This window comes from Gadus morhua, chromosome 12 (assembly GCF_902167405.1).
Source record: "Gadus morhua chromosome 12, gadMor3.0, whole genome shotgun sequence".
In the NCBI taxonomy this organism is placed as follows: domain Eukaryota; kingdom Metazoa; phylum Chordata; class Actinopteri; order Gadiformes; family Gadidae; genus Gadus; species Gadus morhua.
Window position 1 is genome coordinate 22,607,845 of NC_044059.1, and position 26,644 is coordinate 22,634,488.

Consider the following 26,644-nt stretch of genomic DNA (forward strand, 5'->3'; position numbering starts at 1 on the left):
TTACAGGCAGTCAGACAGGAAGGCAGGCTGCTCCCAGTGAATGTAGGTGAAAGGGCTTTGCTGTCAGAGAGAGGCACTGCGGAGCTCCGCCGAGCCCGGCCCAGCCCAGCAGAGCAGAGCAGAGCAGAGCAGAGCAGGGGCGCACAGCGATGGGCTATAATCTACACCAGCCTGCCATCCTCCCCCAGGGGGAAGAGAGGAAGACAGAGAGAGAGAGCAGGGGGGGGGGGGGCCTGTCTGTGCTTTCAATTGGGAGACGGCAAGCATGTCTAGAGCCGGCTACCGCGGTGTTGCTCGTCCACCGTCTTGAAGGGAGAATTGTTGTCGGGATGGTGGATAGCCCTCACGACGCTTGAGGAAGGGTTGAGATGCCTCTGTTCGATTGTTCAATCCATGATTACGATTCAGCATCATTATTTAATGATCGCTTTCCAAGCATTGTCACTGGCCTGTTGCTGAGCCTGTTACGCTATGAGTCTCCACCAATAGCCTTTTAGGTTAGGGGTTGAATGCAACATTTATAATTCAATGGATTATGTCTTTGAATAATATTTAAAGAGCATCCCTTTCACATATGGTGTCTGGTGTGACCCTTTGCCATGGAGGTTGGTTGTAATGAGTTGAATATGTAGGTACTCATTGAGGAAACGGAGGTTATATCATGTTGTTGTTGTTTTTCTCTCTCGATATGGATTTGCTCGCAGTGCTGCAGCTAATGTTTTTGTTGCATTGATTAAAGCGCGTGTGCAGAAAATGACCCCCAGCACATAATAAATACTGTGATCACTCTCTCTCTCTTTCTCTCTCTCTCTCTTCCGCTCTAGAGAGAGAGAGAGAGAGAGAGAGAGAGAGAGAGAGAGAGAGAGAGAGAGAGAGAGAGAGAACTCTGTTAACTATAGATATATATATATAGATATATATAGATATATATAGATATAGTGGATAGATATAGATATAGATAGATACTGATATAGAGAGAGAGAGGGAGAGAGAGAGAAAGAGAGAGAGAGAGAGAGAGAGAGAGAGAGAGAGAGAGAGAGAGAGAGAGAGAGAGAGAGAGAGAGAGAGAGAGAGAGAGAGAGAGAGTGAGATTTTTGTATCTAATAATATATAAATATATTTTCTCTGTGCCTGTGTGCTATATGTGCTGTGCCCTTTTTTTCTAAAATCCATTGTTTCCACTAGAAACCAAAGCCTCCTTCACAGCTAGGGTTGCTATAGTGTTGCCAGGGAAACACAGAATATGTCTGTTATTGGCTCAGCTGTATCCAGGCAGCCAGATGATACCTGCCACAGTCCTAACTCCTATTGGTCACAGCAATGGCAGTTATTCAGCCCCCTCCTGACCCTCGTCTTCATTCACTACCATTACGAGGGGTACTGGAGTAGTAACACATGCTGATGTATGTGGCGGAGGTGCACGTGTCTCCGTTGTGTCGATGTGCAGTGTTCCCCACACGAAGAAGATCATCTTTGACCTGCAGTTAAAAGCGACTCAAACAGCTACTAATAACACGGTCAAAATTTGTGTTTGCTTAACATTGAAATGTAGGCCAATGTTTAACCGACAACAAGGAAGGTGCAAATAACCAAACCAAGAGGGATTTCATTGGGATGAGATCAGGTTGCTTGGAAGAATTAGGAGCTGAATCTCTCTCTGGCATCAGCGGTCCATCTGGGATCCCTGTTGGGTTGCTGCCCTGCATATTCATGCCACCCTCTGGTTCACAGCCTTGTGTGTGTGTGTGTGTGTGTGTGTGTGTGTGTGTGTGTGTGTGTGTGTGTGTGCGTGTGTGTGTGTGTGTGTGTGTGTGTGTGTGTGTGTGTGTGTGTGTGTGTGTGTGTGTGTGTGTGTGTGTGTGTGTGGGTGTGTGTGTGTGTGTGTGTGGGCGGAGGGGTGGGTGTTGCTGGTTGGGTGTATTTTAAAAAGAATAATTCATACACACCTGGATGCTTTTGTAATTTGCCTGACCTAGAAAAGTCTTTCCATTCAACTCAAGGCCAGGGCGTCTTCATCTTTCTCACCCACACTCACATGCCTGTTCATCTCGTGCCGATCTACACATTGGTTTTGTGATTAAATGGAACACAATATAAACATGTAGGGACAGTGGTGTACACTGAATATAATGTATTCACGGGATATGCAGTCAACAGGGAAAGGAAGATGATGTGTATGAAAATGAATGTAAACAAATCGACAGGGTTGTCCATTTTGTCTTACGCAAAGGACGGATGGTTTCTTTCCAATGTTGAGAAATGATGATGTTTCTAATGGGGAAATTGTTCTTTCAGAAAAGACAACGTGGGCCGTTGCTGAATGAGTGAATGAATTGGGCAGACTTGAGCAGGGTGAGCCGGCGAGTGGTGAGTTTCCATGACAACGTAGCCATGTGAAATTATCAAATGAGTAACAAATGCCGTTTCCATGGGAGGCGGAAAAACTATAGCTTATACTGACAATTGACTGTATGCGCTGTAAAGTTGAATACAAAAAAAGTGTATCCATGGCAATCTGGTTGTACCCATTTAACTGTTAACACTTAAACATTGCCGACAGGTCTAGAACCATCACTGTCGCAACCTCAGATCGCTTTTAAAACACTGATGAGACGATATAACTTCACTCCATGAAATAACTTTTTCCTGAGAACGTACTTAAATTTCAAAACACAATGCAGCAAAAGAGCTGTATACCTCAAATAATTGAAACACCAAGCACCAGATAACAAGACCATATTGTAAAAAGTACCATACCACACAACACATCTGGTTGGAATATGTTTGGAAAGATATCTAGGAGAGTGGCTATTCTTGTGAGGAGGATACGTTTTATCTGAAGATTATCGTTTAACAATTAATTGAAGTTCAATTTAATGATCTAAATATGCCCTATAATATAGTGTGGTTACTTACTAAAAATGGCACATCTTTTCAGAGGGAAACCTAGCATTTGCATTGTTCCAAGGACTAAGATGACAAAAGGAGAGAATGAGCCATTTCCAAAGCTTTATTCTTATCCTTCCTATTGATTATTTTGTTTGTATCATTAGGATTATTATGGTTAAGCTGCTGAATAAGAAAAACATACTTAACATGCATTCTCTAACCTTGAATGTATATGCAACTTATGTGACAGATAGAAATTCAGACATAGGCAAACTGTTACAAACTCTTCAGACTTGTCAAAAGCATTGTTTTCATTAGCCTTATTGGAATACAGTTTCCTATGTAGCCTATCAAAGATCAAATGATAAACACATGATGAGAAAAACTCCAATTGATTACTCTCACAGTATCATTGCACTTCCAAAATGAGCGATGGAGAGCGAAAGAGAGAGAGAGAGAGAGAGAGAGAGAGAGAGAGAGAGAGAGAGAGAGAGAGAGAGAGAGAGAGATAGAAGAAGAGAGAGGGAGGTGAGAGACAGAGAGGGAATGAGCAACAGCCATGGAAAATTTAGCACATCTCAATTAATTACACAATATCTATATTAAACTGACTGAATTGCTTGAGCACAAAAATAATCTTATTCAAACACATATACAAATACCCACACACAATGTGGCCCCACAGTATATAAACATTAAAAACACACGTGTGCCCTTATTCAGGGCCAACAAAGGGCTTCCCTTGGCATAGAGAATTGTCTAATGTCCATGGAGATTTACCCTAATCTGCCCACACAGATTTCAAAATGTACCTTCACAGTGCATGCTGGGATTTGTCTCTTCAGAGGTGTGTGGTGTGTGTGTGTGTGTGTGTGTGTGTGTGTGTGTGTGTGTGTGTGTGTGTGTGTGTGTGTGTGTGTGTGTGTGTGTGTGTGTGTGTGTGTGTGTGTGTGTGTGTGTGTGTTTGTATTTGGGTTTTTGCGTGCATGTAGGCATGTGTGTGTTAACACTTTGATCTTCAGAGCTCCCCCAGTGTTAAGCTCCTCTCCGGCAAACCAAAACCCTCCGAGACGGCCTGTCATGGCTGACTGTCTCTACTCAGAGAGAGAGAGAGAGAGAGAGAGAGAGAGAGAGAGAGAGAGAGAGAGAGAGAGAGAGAGGGGGAGGGAGGGAGGGAGGGAGGGAGGGAGGGAGGGAGCGTGAGTGTGTTTCCTCTGCTTGCTTATTAATGTATTTCACATGCATGCGATTTATTAACATGGATTCAAGGTCAAGTTCTGTATGTTGGAAATCGTTTTGCAGCCAATGTCTGAAATAAATACAGACAGAGCGCAGTACAACAACCACAACAAGAACAACAACAGTAAAACCCAGGATTGGATTGGATTGGATTGAGATAGTACTATGCTAATGAAAACGCCACAATAAAAAAACTGAACAGAATTCTCTACGGCTGAATGTCCCAGAAACAGACGCTCTGGTTTTTATCTCTCACTCACACACAAGCATGCACCCACATGCACGCACACACGCACACACGCATGCACACGCGCACACGTGGACCAGCGTAACCACACACACGCACACACACACACACACACACACACACACCTACACACACACCCACACATACACAAATACACACTCACACACACCGCGTTCAATCATCTCTCTTGTCATCAAACTCTCTCTAATGGCCGTGACCTTCCCCGATGCCCCTTGACTCGTATCATCTCAGGGTGAGGATCAACCCTGGACCTGACTTCTGACAACAACACACATATTTCACCGTCCAACAAACTACACAAAGCCTTTATGTCCTCAAGGCTGCACAAGTACAACATACTCACACAGTGAGTGGCAAGGACAACATAGAAAAGTTCTGGCACATTCGAAGGCAGCATCGCCTGGACAGTGGTGTTAAAATGCTGTTGAACAGGCAGCAGCTCACGAAGGGTTGTCTATAAAGGGATCTCTTTAACACACCCAATGCGTTAAGAAAGGATGTGCTTTCTTCAATCTCAAAAATTTAGATTCGATTTGACCATCAGTAATGTGTAAATTAGAAGTAGGTAGGCTACATAAATGAGTGTCTGTATAAAGATACTTATTGTACATAGATAGTTGTAGTTGTAGATAGTTGACTATACTAATGTAAATGAGTAGTATGAAAATTTGACTGAAGTCAGTCACCAAGGCATATGCTAGTTGCCACACAGTCTACAACTGCTCTTGTACCATTCTGCTGCAATGGCGTGGTTTTCTCCTCCTCCTTAAAATAGAACTCAATAATAAATACTGCATAATGGGAACAATCTGGATCTTGTAGATTAAATGATCACATGAGGGATCAGACGAGACGTTGGGGAAGGATTGTAGTAGTGCTGGGACCCGGTAGAACCCCCCCCCAGAATGGATTTGGTTTTTAGAATCGGAATTTGTGTTGGAATCAGATGTCAAATATTGATGCACGTCTCTGATATGTGTCTCTCAGGATGAACTTACGAGTAGCGAATAATGTAAGGCACACCGATGTTGTGCTGTGAATGCATGCTAAACACACTAAACCTCTGGGAGATCATAACAACAGGGTTTGAAAGGTACTCGGTTTTACGCATCCACATTCGCTCTTTTAAAAGTTGTGTAATTGCTCTCTTTCTTCTTTAGTCCTCCAGGAAAGAGAAATAAACAAACACAAACACATGAACACGTAGCCACAAACACGATGTTCCAGTTGCTTTCCCTCTGTCTATCTAGGTCACTGTGTGTGTGTGTATGTGTGTGTGTGTGTGTGTGTGTGTGTGTGTGTGTGTGTGTGTGTGTGTGTGTGTGTGTGTGTGTGTGTGTGTGTGTATGTGTGTGTGTGTGCGTGTGTGTGTTTGTGTGTGAAGTTATGAGGTGCATAGAGATACTGTTACTGTTTCTAGAGAGCTGCTGTGGCTATTTATGTCCTTTCGACCTGCACTTACTTGCCCTCATGCTGTTTCTCAGCAATGTTATTGTTTGTTTTCTGCTGATGGATCCTTAGCTCTGTTAAAAAATATGCCAGGAATAGCTGTAACAAAAACACCGCTGTAGAAGAGTAAAGTAAAAGTTTGGTTTTGTTGGATTTCATTTGTTTGTTTGGTATTGAGATTAACTTGCCTTTTGTCTTTTGTCCCAAAACAAGTCACATTGCTGTTTTCAACAGTCATACATCACCTCACACATCGATATAATTTGCTGCCTAAGACACTCGTCTTATATACATACAGCACGGCATGGAAACATAATGTCGGTTACCGTTTTTTCACACACCCACTAAATACAGACCACAATGGGTCACATTTGGTCCAATGAACCTTATCCACCTAGCGGCCATCTTGGTTCTACTGTTAGCGATGAGAATAACAAATATTATGGACCCAAGATGGTTGCTAGGTGAGTAAGTTCCATTGACCGAATACACATATCGAACTCTCTCTCTCTCTAACCCACACACAGAAGGTCATGCTCCTCCTGTTTGTCCACCAGAAAGCAAGGCATCATAGAGAGTGATTCCTAGCAGGGACGTCACTAGGATTTAGAGGCTGGGGGGGCTTAGCCCCTAGCAGTTTCCGTATGCAAAAAAATGTCATCACATCTTTAAAGTGGTTCATCATTTATCACAGTAGAGAGTACAGCAGAGCATCTATCAGGGCCTGTTTTCTGGCTTACTCTCTTTTCTTTACTTGCCTTAAGACCTCCTGATTCCCTCTTCTGAGTCTTCAGGGTGTCCTCCCCTTTTTAAAAATATAAATAAGCTAAACAAATGTAAGAGTTGCTATGATTTAAGTCTACATATTGGGGTGAGTTCAAGGAAAATAAGTTAGAAAATGTATCCATCAATGCGCTCTCAATTATAATCCAAATAAAGACAACTTCTAATTGTATTAGTATTTATTTCAACTCATATTCTGGCTTAATAAAGTGCAGGCATGTTACGATTTCCTTGACAAAAAATGTAATGATAATAATTGTAGGGGGGGCTTTTGAACATCTTGGGGGGATTTAGCCCCCCGCAAAACAAGCCTAACGACGTCCCTGATACCGAACTGTTATTCATGGTATTACATAAATCAAATCATGGTCGATAATATAGCTTAGAAGATAACTTTTGTTTTTTTACTCCAGAAAGGACTTTGATAGAATGCGCACAGAAGGTCTTACTACAAGAGCCACCTGAGAAAATTGAAAACACACAAACTATTGGTTTATATCCATGACAGATCGATTCTTTGTGACTCATCATATTTTCTTGTAACTGGGCTTATTGTGTTCTTTTAGATTGAACATTTGCAGATGCTAAAGGAGTAGAGACCGCATGTTCCACAATAACTACTTTACCAGGAGGAAACCTTCCCGGAGGACAACACAGCCCAGCTTCGGACGAGGAGAAAGAGGTTGAGAACAAGAGGTGAAGCATCTGCTCTAGGTGAAAGCTCTTGTAAAGTTGTATCAGGCTTTTATCCTGAACGGACCAGAGCCTTCCAGGTGCTTCGTCACACACTGAGAATAGAGAAGCACAGACTGTCCCTGGCCTGAGGTCTGTGGAGCACTGGAGGTGGGTATTGCCAAAGAAGTCACGATTCGATTCGTATCACGATTCACATGCCACGATGCGATTCTATCACGATGCATCGCGATACTTGAATTATTGCGATGCATTGCGATTTTTCACTGAACACTGTTGAAAAAAAATTAAGCCATTACCAGTGGCTGACTGGCTGTGTATGATCTGGATAGTGTGTTCAATTGATAACTCAAAGCAACTCAATTCATACATAGCTGTATTTATTGAAACGACTATTACTGGATACAGAAGCGGATCTTCCATTAGGCAAACCTAGGCAAGTGCCTAGGGCCCCAACCAAATCTGTCTTTATTAGGGGCCCCCAAATCTGACCCCCCCAGCCATTACTTATGTAAAGTAAAAAAAAAAAAAACATTTCTAGTAGAAAAAAATAACAAAAATATCAACATAACGCCGAACTAATGCCTAAATAATAATTTTCCAGCACAGATGCCCCCCTCCATTGTGCATTGGACTAGTCCAGAATATGATTACGTAGTAACGCGCGCAGCACGAAATAACGTACTTCAAACCAAAGCAGAGGGATGCGACTCGGTGAAAATGAAGCGGCGGAATTATGATAGTGGTTGTGCTAAACGAAAACAAAAAGCTGAGAAGAAAAGAATTGCAGATACACTGCCGAAATTGACTTCATTTTTTACACCTGCTGCTGCCACAGCAGCCGCTGCTGAACTTGCGACAGGCTCTGCTGTTGGGGTTCTATACTGCTGCTCACCACTTTTCTCTGATGTGAAGATTTTTGAGAAGACGACAACAGTAGGACTTTGTGTTTACAAATGCTTTCTGTCACACACACACACACACACACACACACACACACACACACACACACACACACACACACACACACACACACACACACACACACACACACACACACACAGCTTTGCCACACACACACACACACACACACACACACACACACACACACACACACACACACACACACACACACACACACACACACACACACACACTGTTTTACTCACATGAAATGGTGAAGGCAACAGGGAAAATGGACATTTGAAGATGGAGAACTTAACCACTTGCACACCTAAACACCCCCCCCCCCCCCCTCTCTCTCTCTCTCTCTCTCTCTCTCTCTCTCTCTCTCTCTCTCTCTCTCTCTCTCTCTCTCTCTCTCTCTCTCTCTCTCTCTCTCCTGTCACTCACTCACTCACTCACACTCAACCACTGCTTTGCCTGTCTCTCACTCACTCACACAGCCACTGTTATTCCTGTCCACACACAAAATCTTTTCATTGGTCCTGTTTAAATGTAAATGGTGGTTTTCATAGACTCATATCCATTTTGTATTTTAGTTCTGTTAAGTGCAAGATCATTTTGTATCTCTGGCAGAGAATGGAAATTCTTCACTCTCTCTCTCTCTCTCTCTCTCTCTCTCTCTCTCTCTCTCTCTCTTTCTCTCTCTCGTTTGAGTAATAAACATGTAATTTTGGCAAAGGCTGGAGAAATCTGAAACTGATTTTACTGTGGAGAGTTGAGTGGTAGTGCACTATGGGTTTATTGCGATTCTAAGAGTATTGGGATGGTTACTTGTTTTGTGTACGTGTTTCAAAAATGAGGGCCCCATGTCTATATTTTGCCTAGGGCCCCAAAATGGCTGGATACACTGACAAGAAGTGCTAAGGATCTATAAAACTTAAAATAACAAAATAAGGATAATCAGTGCCGTTTACATGGCCTCAGTGGTCCTTTAAACCAATGAAATGAAAACATTCAAACATTTCCCCTTTTGGAAGTAGCTGCCATTATAACAACAATATCATTTCATAAACATAAGAGGACAAACTGATGCCACAAAAGTGAATAGGCTTTATAAAACTACATAAAAAAAAAAAAAAATATATATATATTTTTTTTAATTATTCATTTTTTTAAATTAATAATCGATTCTTGGCGTCAACAATCGATGCAGTAGATCGTGAAAATTAGAATCGCGATGCATCGTCATGACGATTATTTGGCACACCCCTACTGGAGACGGGAAAAAAAACAATCAGATAAGATTCAGGGTTCAGAAGAAAAGGGCTGCATGAGGAGACACTCCTTGGGAAGCCAAAGGAGAAGCTGACCCTTGACGTAACCTCTGTGGAGGGGGAGTTGTCCCGCCGAGAGAAGCTGTCCAGAAGCTTAGCCCAGGCCTGGCTGCTGGGACGGTGACGTTTAATGAAGAGGTGGCTGACATGGCTGACGCAAGGACGGCACGCCAGATGGAGAGGAGGAGAAGGAAGTGGGCTCTAACGAGGTAGGACTTCCGGCTGGAAATGTCCGGAATGACAATGCTGGGAGAGGTCTACTTGACAGAGACGAAAAGGAATGGAGGCGAAGAGAGTGGCGTTCTTCTATGAGGAAAATACCTCCAGGGAAAAAAGCCATACGGACAACAAAATAATAATGTCATGTCTGGCATAGAGGACAGCCCTCTGAACGCCTGCTGACCAGACAGGGTCAGGCCCCTGGAGATGTACCCATGCTTATCTTGCCGTGGAACCGTCTGAGCTTCTCTGTTCTTCTCCTGTTTTATTTTTTCCGTGGTTTCATTCCCGTAGAGTAGACATGCACTCTCATCTGTTCTCAGTGCTTCCACAAACCGCAGATACTGTTTACTAATTATATTTCCAGATGGTTAATTTCACTCGATTTAGTATTCAAAATAGATAGTGTACTGGCTACCCAAAATAAGGCATAATTAACAACAACACAACACATTCACAACAAATACACACACAAATCCAAATATATGAGGCATTTCAGGCTGTTCTTTTTACACACTGTGTGTGTGTGTGTGTGTGTGTGTGTGTGTGTGTGTGTGTGTGTGTGTGTGTGTGTGTGTGTGTGCATTTGAGTTTTATTTCCGCATTTCAGTGTGTATAATTATCCTGCATATTTAACAGCTTGTTCACGTGCACACATTATCCTGAATTAGAGGTATACCCATAATAAGGTTCAACATTTTATAGAAGTATTGCAACATTTCACTGGTCCCAGCCCAATAACGAGCGTGCGAGAATATAGCATAATCGAGTCATGCAACATTTAGCCGCACGCTGCTCTGTATTAAGCAGCCTTACTGTGAACACCGTATTCATTTCAATCCACCGTTGGTGTTTAACTAGCCTTGATTTGCTGAGCACCAGCTCTAGCTGCTATTCAGCTGTATCTCTTTTAGCCATCATCAGAGCCCTGATATAAGCAGCTTGTGTACCTTTGAGTTGGAAGTCCCAGCGGAATAACAAAATATGGGTTACAATGTTACACTCTACCAGACCAGCCATTTTAAAACACCACACTGTCTTGGTCTTAGTACAGTAAAGCAATGTTTCCCAACATTGGGGTCGGGCCTCCACTTTGGTTGGCGGGATATTGGCTATTTGTAATTTGATATTTGGTTCCATTATGTTGGGTTACATTTTCATGTCCCTTATATATGAATAGACCGAACAACCTACTGATTTGTACGGGAACGATATGTGGGGGAAGAATAACAATGTAGACGTATTTAACAGTGGGAATATGAATTTGCAGTCTGTGATAGCTTTTGCTGCAAAAACACAGCTAAACACATTCAAATCACTGTCACACCCAGAAAAGCATGTCACTTGGTTGTTGTCACTCTATCTCTATGATAATGAGGAGATTGGAAAAGATAATTTGGACTAAATTGGTATGTAGGCCATGCAGTCGAACTTGAAAAAGCACAGCAAACAAACGGTAGTTGGCAGAGTGAAATAGGACGCAATGTCATGGCGAGAATAATGTGTTGTGTGTAGAGGTAGAGGGGGTACTTGGGAAAGAGAGAGTAAAGAGAGAAAACAGTCCCACTGGTAGGTCCTTATGGACAGTAAAGTCTGTCCGTATGCCTGTGATTTTAGACATGGACTACCTTTTATTGGGCCCCTTTACACTAGTTATTATTCCTCCAATGTCCAGCAGTATGTACTCTATTTCTCCCTAACACACCCCACACACATACACACAAACACACACACACAGATACAGCCTAAGTACACATACAATGCATTCCAGTTCTCAAGTCCGGTTCTGCATCCCAGCCCTGCGTGCATGTGTGTGCGTGGGTGTTTGTGTATCTATGTATGTACTGGAATGTTCATATTGAATACATCTATTATTCCCTCCCATGTCACCCACCAGACCAGATGCATTTGACCATGACGCGTTAACAATCCCCCCCTCAAAATAAGGGGGGGGGGGGCTTCTTTTGTTCTCTTCCCGCTATCTCTCCTGTTCTCCTTCTTTCACTCCCAATCCTACATGTCCGTCCATCTATTTGTCCTTCAGTATGTCTTTCTGCCTGCCTGCCTGCCTGTCTGTCTGTCTGCCTGCCTGTCTATCTGGCTGCAGATCCATTTCTCCAATACGAGGACCCAGAGAGAAGGACCCCCTCCTCATGGCGACCAGGGGTAGGATATGGAGGATAAAGGCCCTACTGTATAGCCTACAATACAGAGAGGATCCAATGATGATGTCAGCCTGTTATTGACTCTCTCCCAGGTCTGAATGACTGAGCAGGAGGAGGGAGGGAGAGAGGGAGGGAGGGAGGGAGGGAGGGAGGGGGAGGGAGGGAGGGAAGGTGGAGGGAGGGAGGGCTGGAGAGGTGGTGGTGGTGGTGGAGTGAGGTGGTGGTGGGGGTTGGAGGAGTGGAATCTATCTATTGCAGTTGGTGTTGTGACCAGCCAGGCAAAAATGAGGGTGTGTGTGTGTGTGTGTGTGTGTGTGTGTGTTTGTGTGTGTGTGTGTGTGTGTGTGTCAGAGTGAGTGTGTGTATGTGTGTGTGAGTGTGAGTGTGTGTGTGGTTTAGTGGGGGATGGGTTGAATCCTGCAGTCTCTACTTCCGCAGACATAATCTGTCCCGGCCGCTGCGCAGCTCTTAAATAGTTTACAATAATCTCTCTCTCTCTCTCTCTCTCTCTCTCTCTCTCTCTCTCTCTCTCTGCCACTCTCTCTTCTTCTCCATCCAATCGCTCTCCTTGTTCCCTCGTGTTGAAAATGGATGACCGCATTCTGTGCGAGGCGGGCAGATGTAGAGGTGGGCATTCAGGGAAAGAGAATCAAATAAAAGAGAGAGCGGAGCTCTGATTACAAGTGACCTAAAAATGAATGACACTTTTGATGAATCCCCCACACAGGCACACAGGCACACACATACATATGCACACACACACACACACACACACACACACACACACACACACACACACACACACACACACACACACACACACACACACACACACACACACACACACACACACACACACACACAAACATAAACACTACCATTGCTTTACGCTGAGGGTGTTGCAGTAAACACGTGTTTGTGGTCTTACTTGTTATTCTTGCCGGCTAGTGTAAGAGCATGCATTGATTGAGTCATCTATCTCTCTATGCACCCTCCGTCCTCCTAGAGCCCCCCGCTCCACCCCCAGAGCACCCTCTTCCACCCATTTATGGAGGGACCAATTAGAGCCTCATTGAGGGAACACAATCATAATCTGTCTTGACTCGCATGCAACCGGCGTATGTGCTTATGTGAGTGTGTGTGTGTGTGTGTGTGTGTGTGTGTGTGTGTGTGTGTGTGTGTGTGTGTGTGTGTGTGTGTGTGTGTGTGTGTGTGTGTGGGTCTGAAAAGAAAAAAAAATGTTTACAAATTATGCAACGAGTTCTAAAGGACAGGCCTCTCTCTCGTTCTCGCTCTCTCTCTCTCTCTCTCTCTCTCTCTCTCTCTCTCTCTCTCTCTCTCTCTCTCTCTCTCTCTCTCTCTCTCTCTCTCTCTCACTTCCCCCTTCTACGTCTGCTTCTCTTCTCTCACACACTTGGCCAAGAGGCCGGCTTCTGTAGTTCTAATGACTCACTGCTCGCAGAGGGGAAGGCGGAGAGCGATGCAAGGGGAAAGGGAAAACCACTGGGAGCACATAAGACAAAGGAAGGCAAGAAAGGAAGACATTCTACTATGCGTAGGTTATGTTTTTTCTCAAAACAGAAACATAATAAATGGATTTCATGAATAAAAACATGCAATTTAAGGAAATACCAAAACTACTTGTAATACATTTAGTGAAATCATTGACTTTGATTACAATTTTGGTTCAGATCTACAGTATGTATTGCACAATCATACCTAGCCATTGTGCTTTGGGCCACCTCACAAGATTGCAACTTTGAAGCTGTTAGTGTGTCACACACCAAGGTCTTTAACCAGGTTATCTCACCTAAATCATGGAGCCCCTCTTGTGGCTCTGTATTTTGGTCTCTCCAGTCCATCTCTGTGCGTGGTACGTGAGTAGAGGACGGCTGCATCAATGTGGAACCCACCAGTAGATACACACACCTGAGCACACTCACAGACACACACACTCACACACACGAGCATGCACGTACACGCACAAACACGCACACACATGAGCACACACACACACACACACACACACACACACACACACACACACACACACACACACACAACCACACACACACACACACACACACACACACACACACACACACACACACACATATATACATAAACACACACACACATCAGCACAGACACATTAGCACATACATAGACACACACACACACACAGACCCACACAGTATTACATTCTACTGTCTCACTCTCTCTCTCACACTCAAAAATTTCATCTCTCTTTGTGTCGCAGACAAAGATGCATGTTCTCCATCTATCCAAGCTGAATTATTTAATGGCTCATCCTTGCAGCCCTCTATGCTATTCCGGTCCACGCAGCGAGTGTTAAATTATAGCTCGCGCCTGGTTCACGCATTGAGCCATATGAAGATATAGCATGGCGTCATGCTTTGTTAGGCCAGCAGCCCATTGACAACGTGCTAAACAGGCTGAATTTGGAGCATTACAGTAGGTTTTAATTATCTTGGACTCCCGCATAATGTTGTGTTTTCGAGGACTAAATACTTTTGCATAGAATATCCTTTGTTTTAATGATTGAATGGCATTTTATGTTGTATAAACTATATGTTTGTCGGATTGTCTATCCATGGCACTTTGTCCCAGAGGACAATTTTCGGACAGAATCAGACACACAATCTCCATGGTATCTAAACAGAGCACTTTGATCAATACAATTACAATGTTTCAAGAAAGGTTTCAACATGATTGCATTTTTAATGAACATTTTGAACGGGGTTTGTTATTCTGGCGTTACTATTTGAACATTCCTTGTGGATCACAAATCCAAGAAGCCCATACAGGAACAGACGTGGTGACGTGGTGTGGTTTTCGTGCTGCCCGTCCGTGGGGGGGACCTGAAATAGACGACAGACAAGATAACATGAGAGGACTCGCAGTTGAAAGGAAACGCCACGTCCTGTTTTGCACTTTGGAGGGGGGCGGAGGGGTGGAATAGAGCAGGAGGCGCAGCCAAGAGCAGTTGAGCAACAGAGAGAGGGGGAGAGCGAGGGAGAATCTAACTGGAACTAAATACTGAGAGGGGGAGGGTGGGGGAGGGGCACAATACACGGCTAAAAGGAAGTGGGTGTATGGAAACTGGAGGAAGCATGTGTAAGGTTTGTGTGTGTGTGTGTCTGTGTCTGTGTCTGTGTGTGTGTGTGTGTGTGTGTGTGTGTGTGTGTGTGTGTGTGTGTGTGTGTGTGTGTGTGTGTGTGTGTGTGTGTGTGTGTGCGTGCGTGCGTGTGTGTGTGTGTGTGTGTGTGTGTGAGTGTGTGGGGGGGGTGGGTGGGGGTGTTGGGGGGAGGTGCATGTGGGGGATCAATGAGGGGGATGGTTGCTTAACGGGGGGTCAACAAAGAAAGGTCAGAAATGTGGCAGGAATGGGGATAGGGAGATAGAAAAATAGTAAGTAAGAAAATGTGTGTGTGTGCAGTAGTATGTGTAGGCCCACTGTTTTGCTGTAGGGGTTGGACTCCATTTTGCTCTCGTCATTAACAAGAATAACACTTTTATAATGTAACCTAGGAACGTTCTTGCTCTGCACTACTACACCTCTCTGTTCCAGTGTTCGAGTAATAAAAGCTGTTCTTATCCAACTTTCTCCTCCCACTCCCCCACCACACACACACACACACACACACACACACACACACACACATAGACACGCCCACACACACATACTCCAAGTCAGCCTGTGTCACTCTCTGGTTTATCCTGTATGCCATGGCTTTGTCAGGTGCACTGCAGACTATGACACAAACATGGCTGTCACAGCCAGTTCTTCTGCAATCCTTCAAGTTAGCACTTGAAGCCAAAGCCTTCCAAAGCAGACATCGCATACGGTAGAGCACGAGACGCTCTCAAACGCTACTTCTGTATGCTCTTTCGAAATGCCACTCACGTTTGTGTGTGGTGATGATTGCCCCTCTCACTCGAAAAAAACAATTATCATGAATTATGAGAATTAAACTTCTCGTTGACATTTTCTCCTTGGGCAATTCAGGAGTACTGTGCTTTGCTGTAAAAGGTCATTATGTAACATCCTATATTATGTCCTAATGAAGTATTCATATTAAAAGCCTGGCCTAAAAGGCTCAGCCAATCAGTAGTATCTTAGATGGAAGGGACTTAAATATATGACATTGTGCGTTTATTGGACCCTTAGAAAGAAACCTAAGTAAACCTTTTGAATAATGACGTGAAGTGAACTTGCCCAGTTGGGAGTGTGTTAGTTCTTGTAGGTCATTGGGGTTTATCCATGAGTGACATTCCTTCAGGTGTTACCAAACCAGATATATCTCCATTGTGCTCACTTGTAAAAATAATCACACAAAGAGGAAACACTCAAACCAAAGGGACAGGTCTTAATCTAGGTCTAGGAAGTTGGTATGGTTTTAAACGTCGACTCACCGAACATCGTATATCAATAGTAGTATGTTTACACACTCCAACAATGATTGGAATGATCCTTGTAAAAATAGATTCAGCCTTTATCCCTTAAAGGCAATGCAGAGCGGCTCTCCCAGTCATAAAACAGTAGAAGTGGGCGGGACAACATGTGGGCGGGATTAAGTAAATCAGGATTTCATTGGTGCTGGGAGTCCAGGAGGATGTTATGTCACTGCCATCTGCTTACTTTCAAATCGGAGCAGGCCTCAACAGAGTTATGATTGGTTGGTATGTAATTCCTGCCCGTTGGGAGGAATTTAAGATTTTAGAAGCAATTATTCTGGAGAATTATATACTGTAGGAATAAAACAATGTAGTTTGCTTTTTTGTAACAGATTCACAATATTTATAATATATTCATAATATAAATTGTATTGATTTCACAAAATCACAATACAGATAGTGATGGTTTTGACATGATTGTATATTCATCAAAGCTGTGTAACATACGATTCTTCTTCGTGATCCTTTTTTAATGAGGGAATGTGTTGTGATTTGGTTGTGAATCATTTTTTTTTATGCCTGAGGTCAACCCTCATTATGAGCAGATAATGAGAAATAATAATGAAAGCAAACCCCCCCCCAAAAAAAACAGTAAAATGTCAAAATTACACAAAAATAATTGGCAAAATAGTAGTAGCTAAAGGTATTTGAGTGAGATACAACATAACAGAATTAGTCAAAGTGAATAGATTGCCATTAGTACAGTTATAACACACACACACACACACACACACACACACACACACACACACACACACACACACACACACACACACACACACACACACACACACACACACACACACACACACACACACACACACACACACACCTGGCACCACTACTCTGCTTTGTTTGCTGTTGCCATAAAAACATGCAACAATAAAACGTATTTACAAAATATCGATGGAGAATCAATGGAAAATGCAGAATTGCAACAAATATAATTTAAATGTGGGCAATAATTACAATGTGGGCAGTTTTTTCAAGCGATACAGTCTACCAGAGCCGTTCTCTTTTTTCATACTGCGACACCCATTTGATGTTTATGTGACTAGTGTCTTTCCCTTAGCTATGAGAACTGCAGCGAGAATTGCCCAGGCCTACCTCATTTTCGCCTGGCGGGTCAGCTCCTCTGTGTTTCAGTCTGAAGCCGTTGGCTGCTAGTGAACCGTTTGGCTCTTTCTCTACTAGCGAGCAACCTTACAATCTATCCCAACTGTGCATCTACTTCCATTTTAACGGGATTTACTCAATTATAGGCCGGCGTTTTCAAAACACAGTGTTAACTTGGGAGTTAACGCAGTAGATCGCGGGGTCATCGGGCCATTATAACGTATTTTTGAGGTTAAATTGACTGGTGGAAAACAACGGTGGAGGAGATTCCATATTAGGAGCACACAAGAGAAGGCAGCCCTTGTGTGATTTGGAACCTCCGGTAAGTGTTTTTTTATATTTCTACATTGTTATCGCGATTATAAATAGTACTACCTGTTACAGTAATTACAGATTACTTCATATTGATAATGTAGGCCGGCTGATTGGCTGTTTTGGACGTTTATTTTGATGTTTTCTCTTGTGGTGGGGGATGGGCAACCTCAGCGCGCGAGTGCGCGCGCACAGTGCGTGGATGCCTGTATGCGCGTGGCAGTTAGTATGTGTGTTTGCGAGCGTGTTCTTTTTCAAAACTTTTTTGTTAGTTGACAAATGGATATATAATTTTTTTTTGAAATAAATCATACTTGTATGATAAGTTCAACTGTAACCCATAACATGCTAGGGACAACATATCCCCTGGAATATTAGTAAAACAATCTCGTAACTTATTTGAGCTATTTCTTCTGTCTTTGCCAATTTTCCGTGGTGATTCCCCCCCATCAAAATGTAGCTAAATGAAATACTCGTGTATCACAACATGAATCAAAGCTTACAAGTGTGCCATGCAACTGGCGTTTCAAATCCATGGTCGTGGGGGAGGGGCAGTCTGCAATCACACGAGCGCGCGTGCACGGACGACTCACTTGCCAACCTTGTAAATCAACTCATTGACATAATGTTCTAGTCGGGAGATACTAAATACACCAGCTGGACGTGCATGGCTTTTGTAAACACCCTTAACCCTTCCCTCCACCCACCCCTTTCCAATTGTATACCCCCAGATTGTAAGATATTTTCTAGGTGTACGTCCAATTTAAGAATTTCCAACTTTGACACTGACCTAATTATTTCAAACCTAATCAAACTGTAGTATCTCTACGAGTATAACCTCATGTTTATCAGCACACCTAAAATTGACAATCTATAATCTTGAAAGTAACTTGTAAACTTAAGCAAATCCATCGTACACAGTCCAGCGTCACGTCACATGTGTGTAGTTACTTGTTTGACACCTTTTCTGGACTTCTCGCAGAGAAGAATTATAATGGATTATTACAACAGAAAGACTTGAATTAATACTTAAGAAAGCTTGATTTTACTTTTAAGATGTATGATTTTAGGTTTTTAAAGGATTTTACACAAATTATATTTTCTATTAAACAGACTTGGTAAGTAGCCTTTTCTAGCTGTGGCCTTACATTCACACAAGCCATCAAGGAAACTGATATCATGGTTGTTGTGATGTACAACATTTCGAGTGTCCCTAGGTTCTCAATATACAACATAGCAGGATGATGGATACATGTATTCCTTTTTTCCATTCATACTTTTTGTGTTATGTCTGTTATTTCTGGCAATGTTCCCCAGAATATTTTAAATAGTCACCAACTGCTGGCTGGATGCACTTCAGAGCAAGGCTGTTTTGCGTTGCTTTTACAGATGCCATTTTAATCTAGGTCATGATGCCTACTAGGATGTGTGCACTGCTCGTTTTTCTCATGGTAGAATGAAATATCAACCTGGTGACATTTTAAGAAGTTGAAATTGATAATGGGCAAAACATTCTATCCACCAAAGCATCATTAGTATTATCCCTATAGGCATCATCAATAAAGAGCGTACATATCAAAAGCATCCTCCAGTCCACCATGCTTTGCACTAGGGCTTGTAGAAGGGCGTTTGAAGTCTTTGTGAGTAAATGTTTCCCAGCTCATCGTGTTTGTAGTAGTGTGGCATGGAACTGCGTATTTTAAGTGGCTGTCATCCTCCAGCTGTCCAGGTCCCTCCATTTACCTCCAATATGGAGCGCCAGTCTCATGCAGTCCTACCAGCATGCAATATTATTGGCTCTGCAAAACATTAGAAATGTGTTTATATGTTGTCTGGCCAGTAATGGAGTAATATAAATGAATGCTATGTAATTATTAAAAACAGTTTTAGCTTAGCAAGCAAGCTAGTAATCCTGGACATACGGCTGCCTCTCAAACCCCTGTAATCGTATCTGTTCAGTCAATCACTCAATCCCTTAAATTTAACAATAGAAAATATTTCACAATTTATGCACAATAGGGCTAAACAGAACTTGGAATATGCATAGACACACGTAATACGTTTTTTAGGGATAATCAGTTTATGAAAACAATGTGATTTGATGGGTATTAGGAAGAATCATCAGCTCACTGCTGGAGCACAGACGTGTGTTTTAGCAACCTGGGTTTTATTCATGTTTACTTGCGGTTGTATTTTTATATAGAAGCACACAGATGCAAAACGTTGAGGAACCTGGCCTCAAATCTTTTCCTGGTCGGTCCTATTGGACACCCCTCCCAGCTACCTCATTTGTAGGAGTTTCCTCTCTTGGGGAGTGCCCTATCCAAAAGTGTCAGTAAAGATACTACGTAGGGATGGCTCCAACTGATTCATGTTATTGCTAGGCAACAACAAACCCAGTAGCAGACAGACTTTGCCAAGATATTCCTTGATTTAAAGATTATGTTTAGATTATTGCGAAGATCTAGTGCACTGGTGCGCACTCTAGCTGGAGTGCACCAGTCTGGGGCCGTTTTTCGTTGTTCAAATACATCATTATCTGCAAGTATGTTAAAGTAGGTGCTCTGAGCGAAAGAAAACTATCGAGCCACACAAAGCTTTCGTTGATAAGAAAGATTTGCTTGATGTGTTTGGTCAAAGCCTGCCGATAAGGCACCTTGGTGAACTTGAACACTTAAACTGAGAGGCTGCTGCATTAGCAATTTGGTAGAGCATGGTTGAAGGCAAAAATGTACCATCTGGGCTTCCTCATTTGGAGATTGAAGAAGCTGATAGAAAACTGTTACATATTAGTTGCCACGAAAATGGAAATCCCGGTGCTTGCTAATGGTAGGAAACTAGGAATTGGGATTTTGGAGTGAATCTCGAATATGTTAGCGGATCTTAGTTGGGCGTTTCTGTTGCTTTTTAGGGGGAAAAAAATTCCGTTGGAGGTTGTCATGTTATTTCTTGTGCTTTTTGACTTAAATATGTGTCTATTTTTTTCCCCACACGCTCCATTCTCCGTTAAAAATGCACTGCCGAAGTCTAACATCTAAATACAACACCAATTGTGTTTCACTGAAGCCTCCCGGCATGCTTATCCTAAAGGCAATACACCAGTATCACAAAGTTTATCCCCAGTGCTTGAAATGGCGCTGGTTTTGCTTGGAAACCCTCACTGTTGTGTTGTCATGGTACATAGTCCAATTCCGAGAGACAATTAATTAGATCTGAGAACTACAAAGTTCTCATGGTGTTTCTCTGTTTCGATAGTCTTTCCTTCCCACCAATTTCATTGAACGTGGAGCGTGCAGACACCAGAAAATGTCCGGTCACTGATTAGATAGCAGGGTAAAGTTATCGACACAAGAAACATCGATCATCATCGGGCCTCATTAAATCAGTGAGAGACTGTGAGCGAGAAATGCGGGCTATTACAGTTATGTAAGAGGTGCTCGCCAGTGCTGTGGGATTGGACGCTTGGGGGAAGGGATGTGAGGGGACGGAGGCGGTGTTCACAAGCAGAGGAGGGAAAGGCCAGGCGAGTGGAGTCCTATTGAAATTCCGTATGTGAATGAGTCAGTGGGCCTGACGTAGCCACGCTGCTGCAAGTGTAGGCCGTCTGGGAAGGAAATGTCTGAGGCAGAAAATGGAGTGGTTGCTGAAAGGGGGGTGTACTATAGTGGTTAACGTATGCGGTAGAGAATCATTTGGATGCTGTTTCGGAAGATGAGTGTTCTAACTCCAAGGCCCTCATTTTCCAACCAATTCTGTGTCATTCATTCATGGCCTATCACCACTTAGGACTTTGGCCTCATCTTAGAAACAGGCGCACATAGGATTTTTGGGTATGGCTTTTTGACACTGCGCGCCGTACCTTTGGCTCGTAGTGCTGGGCTGGCACTGATCCGCTCTTTGTCTAATCAGTTACATGCTCTGTCTGACAGCTAGCGGACTCCTTTGACACAGTTTCCCTACTCCCTCCCAACCTTTTTGCCGCGGTAGCTCATCGGTCACTGCTTCACACTTGTCCAATCTCTGGTTACATCTCTGGCCAGCGGAAGGCAGGGGGTGGGGGCCAGTTCTACAGCGAGCACCGTCGAGTAATGGTGGAGAGGCCCGCTACCAGTCAAGACGCTGGTTGTCTTACACATTCAGTTATGTAATAATCATTGTTCCTTAAAATGGTGCATATTTCAATTCCTTTAATGAATCTTAATTGGATACTCAAACAATATTTCATTTTTATTTCATTATTATATATCATAATACCTTCAACAAATTACCTTGTGACATAACAGAACCTTCCTAAACCTGCTTTCATAAATAGTACAAGGAAGATCAATCACCGAACAGGCCTCTCTTTTAGTTTTTGGTTTCTGTTTATACATGCAGAACTATTCAGTCTAGGATCCAGAGACCCGAGTTGGCATTAACTGACAACCGCAGCCCCGTGATGTGTGGGCCGCGACCCACAGGGGTCAAGTTCGTCCTAGTGAAAGAATGGTGCAGCCTTGGCTTTCCCCTCCCCCCCACCATGCTTTGATCTTTACTAGCCTCGCGAGCACTGCTGCATTCCTCCCCTGCCTGGGTAGACACACTGCATGCATTAATTGCATTCTTGCAAGCCCCACTACTACAAGGATTTATTTTTAAGAAAAATGTTTTATATTTGACCATAATCCCCCTCGACCACACTCCAAACAGGTCCGTCTAAGCCACTTATGTAAACAAATCATTCCCAGCTCCAGATCGGCCGCCTTTCGATGTTCAGCGCGCACACATTCCGGCCGTGCTTGTGTCGATAAAAGCGACCAAAACCTCCCCTTTTAAAAAAAAGGTTATCTTAGTTTAAATGATATGAACAATGTTTAAGGCCCACCCCATACTGGCAGCGGCCTCTCTTTGCAGCGAGACTAGAGGGTGTGCTCTATAAGAGGGCTGGGTTGGGTTAGTGTTGCTCCTACTATGTCATGGGACCTCGGTGCTGCGCCACAGTGTTGAGGATTATTGATAGTGTGAGCTAAAACCCAGAGCCAAAAATAGTCCATGCATTTCTTCTCATGCACATTGATGAATAGATGTCTTACTACTATTCTCGAAGTGAAGTTAGATAACTCTGATACAAACTTGCTTACACATCGCTATTGAACATTGTATACCACTCTACATATGAAACAGAATTTCGTCTCTATGTTGGATGTTTATTATTGCTATCTTAGTGTTTTGTTTTATTACTTCCTCACTTGGCATTGGTGTTTGGACTGATATGCTTAGCTAACACTTTGCTTTGATATCAAAGACTTCAAATGGCTCCCCTTTTTATCCAAGATTATCTACAAACAAGGTAGTATCAACTGCTGAGCGTGACTACTACCAAATATTCTACAGCTCAGTCTGTCTAATTCCTGAGTAGCTGGCTATTGTTTTGGTCACCCCGTTCAGCATTAGCCTGCAGCAGTGCAGGGATAGTAAAACTAGTATGCATCAGGCCTTTGTGTTGCACCAAACCATTTTGGTGCCATTGGCCTCACCCTCTCTGTATCTGGCGTGTGTGTGTGTTTGACACTATACACATGATGATGCACTAGCAATTTGCTTGGTTCCCAGATTTAAACATTCATGATTTTATTGCCGGCCTTTTCGGCCTTTGCAACCAACCATGGTTTTGCTGCTATCTTTCACTGTGTAATATCGATTGACTCTATTGCAATACTATGTTTTTAGATAACAGTTGAAATGGCCCACAGCTTCGTGTGGCTCGATCGGTAAAAATCAGGATACGAAAATCCTGAAAAATGTAGTGCAAGGGCTAAGTGTGCTCTCTGAAGAAAATGATTGCATAAACAATTCAGCATTTTCAAGTAGAAGTCTATGGCAACTTGTTCCTCAGGTTGCATTACCCCACCACCTATCTCTGTTACACACAACTGCCTCCGGCGAGCTGAAGCATGACCCTTGGCAGCATGGAGCTTGTAGTCTCATTAATTGGGTTTAACGCTTGCAGTGAATGCGGCTTGTGGCGTAATAGTTTAGAGTAATTCATGCGCCCCAACACCACTATTTGTGGGGCGTAGCCCAGAGGCTCACTAGGTTGGCTTTCTTCAGCAGTCCCCCTCTGTGACCCTGAACTGCTTCCAACGGTTCGGCTTGTCCACGTCCAAGACAGCATGGGTCTTATCCCATGTAACAGTTATCCCCCCCCCCTGTATTCTGTGAACCTGTTGTATGGCCCCAGGAGTTTAAAGGGTGAGAGGTTGAACAGGAAAATAGTGGGGAAGGGTGTGTGTGTTTGTGTGTGAGACTGTGTCAGTGTAAAATGAGCTAGGGAAATGAAGGAAAAATGGTAGAGAAGGGTGAACAGTGAGGCAGCAGGAGAGATAGTTTCCCTGGATTACTTGGACGCAGCAGAGACGTGTGTGTGTGTGTGTGTGTGTGTGTGTGTGTGTGTGTGTGTGTGTGTGTGTGTGTGTGTGTGTGTGTGTGTGTGTGTGTGTGTGTGTGTGTGTGTGTGTGTGTGTGTGTGTGTGTGTGTGCCAAATGCATGGGGGAGGGGTTGAGGAAAATTAGAGTCAGCGGGGAAGACTTGACAGTGGAAAATGAGATGGATACACCAGTTCAGTTGTTTTCTCTGCAGCCCAAGGACTGTTTTTTTTTTTCTTCTTTCTCTCCTTGCACAATGCAAGGCACATGACCTGGGCTGGGAGCCTGTCTCAATTGCAATTGACTCATTTGGTTTGTGTTAAGATAATACAAGCCAGCGAAAGGCTCGGATCACGGCTTGGTCTATGAGATGTACTCAAGCCCTGTGTTTCTCAGAGGCACTAATGTTCTGAGGCTAGCTCTGGTACAGCCGTAGATCAGTGATTGTCCGATATATCGTACTTCTTAACTGGTGAGACGAGTGGTTCTCCTTTAGGCCCTTTCCCATGGATAACAACTATATCCACATCCATCTATCATGTTGTTGTTATAGTTAATTTGATGAGGTCATTGGTTAGCACCACGTTGCGAGATTTTGTTACGACTTAATTCATATAATAATATTCATGCTGCTTTTGAATTGGTTTTATCTTAACGACGTATAACAAAAAGGGAAAATGTGTTAATTGACTACATTTACATGCACTACAAGGCCAGTAAGGCAGAGTAACCACGTAACAGCCATTATCCAGTTTAGACGGATTAACCTACTTTCATGGTGTAAACATGATTACATTGGACCCTAACCGATCTATATCTAACATAAGAGTGACAATTGATTAGAACGTTTTGAATCACCTATTCCCGAAACATTTCCTTTCTTTTTCTAGTTTCTAAAATGTCCTCCTCCTTCCAAAGAGTATCTCATCCCTGCTCTGTGACTAACTGGTCAGCTGGGACGCAGCCAGCAACTGATCTACAAATCATCTGCGCTTCTACGAAATGAGCCGGAACCTCCACGTTCCAGAAGTGAAGGCCTTTCTATAAAGTACAGGCAGATCTGAAAACATAACTTTTTTCAACAGTATATCATGCAGTCAACCGGTTACACATAGTTCACCACTTGACTTGTCTTTTGACAGTGCCTTTCTCAGTGGAGCATTTGGGGTCGCAAGTACTGAAATAAACTGAAATAATAAGAGATATTTGAGGATCCATTTTGACACACATATTTTAAAAGGTCTTATAGACTTCCTGAGTATACGAAATTAATTACATTTCTATCGGTTTGTAGGCTTACTCGCTAAGTGTATCAGTAAATGTTGAGTGCTTTTTAGATTGCTGGATTTTAGTTATATAGTATATTTGTTTACATGACGTTACATTGCAATGTGTACAGTACACGGTTTCGGAAAGTAGGAAAGAGGGTAGTAGTAAGAAGGTTCTGAATCCCTGAATCTAGCAAATATAAGTGTATGGAATCGCTTCCATTCGCATCAAACCAAATCACAGCAATGTTTTTGCATCGCACCATATTTTTTCGAACTTAAATTAAAATTGAGGAATCCTACCGAAGCCCATGTATCGCAATGCGTATCGAATCGTGCTTGAAAGGAGAGATGCGTATCCATACTTGTTACCAATTATGTTGAGCTGACAATTACTCCTCGAGTCAATATTCATCAACTCTATCCTTACTAAAATTAAGAGCCTCTGTTCCTTATGATGTGAACCGTTATTGATGTGAACCGTTGCTCAATGAGCAACAGTCACATGGTAAGACCTTTCTTAGCTCTCGATGCCGCTGCCGTGAGGTCTGAGCTAGGGCAGTGACCCTGATTGCATAAAGATTTTGAACCAAATCCAAATTTTTATACGGTTTACAAACTTTTATATTAAGACAATCTGAAGTTGCAGTCTGTAGAAGTGACCATAAGCCCTTTCTTAAGCCCCAATTGCTTTTAGAAGATCAGGCAGCAATGCATCATTACGTTTGTATCACTATAGTTACCTTCAACTCTTTAAAATGCTGACGGTTGATTAATTGATAACCTTAAAACATGAGCTCCTTACAAGAATAATGTGTTATAACTGTTGTTATATCTAGCCATTGCATAACAGCTATTTATGGCAGCTCTAACGCTACACTGCCCTGCCCTGATGTGGCACTGTGTGAGAGTGTCATACAGTTCTTCTAAAATCTGTTTTTTTACAATAGAAACCAAGAATACCAACTGTGCTGTATTGGTGGAGCTATCGATGGTGCCCTAGAATTTGCTACAAACCTGCTCACACAGTGGAGAAAACCAAAAGGACATGATGGATGCTGAAAATGTCTTTGTGTTTACCTTCAACTTCCTTTTGACATAATAGGATGTTCAAGGAGA

The 26,644-nt window shown here is 43.0% G+C and overlaps 1 protein-coding gene and 1 long non-coding RNA gene across 3 annotated transcripts in view; one reads left to right on the top strand and one right to left on the bottom strand.

The window, feature by feature from the left end:
* Positions 1 to 14,662: 14,662 nt before the first annotated feature.
* LOC115555996 (uncharacterized) lies at positions 14,663 to 16,513 on the bottom strand. The gene is made up of 2 exons (XR_003978924.1): positions 16,383 to 16,513; positions 14,663 to 14,827 (listed from the first exon to the last, which is right to left on the bottom strand). It is a non-coding gene; the product is annotated as an uncharacterized LOC115555996 (long non-coding RNA).
* Positions 16,514 to 17,546: 1,033 nt separating this feature from the next.
* Positions 17,547 to 26,644, top strand: part of tbl1xr1a (TBL1X/Y related 1a) — a 31,775-nt gene continuing 22,677 nt past the window's right edge. Inside the window, exon 1 of one of the 2 annotated variants that reach the window (XM_030373081.1) lies at positions 17,547 to 17,862. The gene's annotated coding sequence lies outside the window, so the exon portion shown is untranslated. The remainder of the gene's footprint in view (positions 17,863 to 26,644) is intronic. The other variant, XM_030373082.1, reaches the window with a different exon arrangement.